Source organism: Anopheles arabiensis, chromosome 3 (genome assembly GCF_016920715.1).
Source record: "Anopheles arabiensis isolate DONGOLA chromosome 3, AaraD3, whole genome shotgun sequence".
Taxonomy (NCBI): domain Eukaryota; kingdom Metazoa; phylum Arthropoda; class Insecta; order Diptera; family Culicidae; genus Anopheles; species Anopheles arabiensis.
The window spans coordinates 9038297-9040554 of record NC_053518.1 but is presented as its reverse complement, the minus strand read 5'-3'; positions in this window follow the sequence as shown (position 1 = coordinate 9040554).

Below are 2258 nucleotides of genomic sequence, written 5' to 3'. Positions count from 1 at the left end.
TTACTCTTAATTTAATTAAACATCTGCTTGTACCTCCCTGTCCAAGGCACCACTGTCTCCACAGGTGCCAACAACGTCTACTTCAGCTCTCGCGGATCTAATTTGCAATTTAAAATGATTAAAATCAACCATGTCATCACCACTGCCCTGTGTTGCAACACATGCATCACCAGATGATGCTGCAAGTTTTTCGCTTTCCGTTTTGCATCGCTTCTTATTGTACGGAAAGTGTAGGCCGATCACGTGCAGTGATGAAGGTTCCATTTTAAGGATGGTATAAATGCTCTAAAATACTTCCGGGCCGTTTTAGACATTTTGGGACATATTCATTATACGAGACACGGAGCTGTTCAAAACAGTTTTGAATTAAAACACAGAACAGCCTACGTCAGTCGACGGAACAGCTTGAGACACTTCATGATGTGTGACACATACAATGCACTGGAGAAATTGCCGCTGATTAAATCAACGAATGGATTTCTTTTTGATGCATTATCATAGGGATAAATACAAGCATGACAGAAATTACCCATTGCTCTCTTTTTGTTATATTAAAGATACAATTTAAAATGATGATTAATTTCAGATTTTTATGTAAAGGAAGAAAACACACCAAAATATCATCCCAGAAATATGCATTAAAAGCTCTTAAAAGATAAGAGTTGTGGCCTCAAAACACTTCTTCTTGCAAACAAACACGTTCTTTCGCTTTCACATCATTCAAAACATTCCCTCTACAACGCACCGAACGATGATAAGCATGCTCCTCTCTTGAAGTATTAGAAAATTTAATAAATAAACCCTCTGAGCCGAAAGTGCAACCCACTCGTTGAGTGCGTTTGCTTTCTGCCTGTTATTTTTCGGTTGGCCTCGTGTCTTGGGCTTAGCGTACTCGTTTGCACACCGTTGCATTAACGTTACCAACAACTGAAGCTGGGTAGACGCTGTAATGTTGCCGAAAAACATCGGAAAGCAATTTCATGCTCCAGTTGTTTGTGGGTCTCGTTGATTAGTCAGTGAGCGAAGGCAAAGCAAAGGCCTTCATGGGTACGAGTAGTCGGAGATTTTTACCATCTGCTTCTTTTTTGTTGGTTGGTTGGTAAATTTCCAGCACCGCATCAAGCCCAATCAAGATGAAGCACCAAACGCAATTTTCAGCAGTTTGCTGCAAGGCACGGGCTGGTTGGAAATGATATCGAAGACAACCCATTATTTATGCATAACTTAAACAAGATGATCGAACCACCTGCTGCTGGTGATAGACTGATAGCGCTATGAGAGTATGTAAACGTTTGAATAATAATACATTATCTGAAAGATATTTTTAAAGATCTTGGGGAAGAAATTTGGATGTCGTTAAGGGTTCTTGGAAACTATTGAGGTGTCTGAAAGTACTTTGTTATATGATAAAAATACTCCAACTTAGATTTGTTGCTTTTCCTGTGTATGGTGTAAATTCATCGTTGCACTACACGTTCATCTCATGCTCATTCACTACTCAACTGTCACTACAACCCAACGATGAACCTTTCAAATCGACGAACCAATTCGGTTCATTCCGAGCAGTGGAACAGCTGAGAGCATCTCCAACACGAAGGAATTCATCCTTTCGTCCCTTCGCTTTGAAATCGATGAAATTGAGAGCAAAACACGGCACATTCCGAGTGGCCGGTTCTTTCTCAAAACGTTTCCTTGCGCTCCGTGGCAACCTTTCGAATCAGTCCGATGGAATACGCCCGCGTGGTTGGTTGTGGTTGGTGCACGGAGACAACATTGAACCTTCTCAGATTGGTGATTGATTTAGTTGCTCGGAGGGTTCTTCCAAGGGGTTCGCTTGTTTGCTGAGGAAGAGGTAGAAGAAATAGAGCAAAATCACACTGTGCGACACTTTCATTCCTCGTCGAACCCGTCATTAACCGTCAATGGCAGCGACGACCAGTTAGTGAGTAGTGCGGTTGAAGCGAGCACTTTGACAGGTGAAGCAAATTGTTCGCACGGGTTGGGATTTTTCCTTCACCACGTCGCGCTCCATATTCCAAAGGATTACGCGAATCATACGGTTGCATGGTTTCGTCAATGCAGGAGAGTCAATAGTAAGAGAGAGAACCGGAGGAAGAGCTGTAGAAGAAAGTAGAGTGTGGTGTGAAATTATTCAGCCACAATACGCCTCCGTTTGAGACGGACACATTGACCCTTCCCCTGACGTAGGGGAAAACATAATAATCCACTGGAAATTGAATGTTTTTCTAACACGCTTT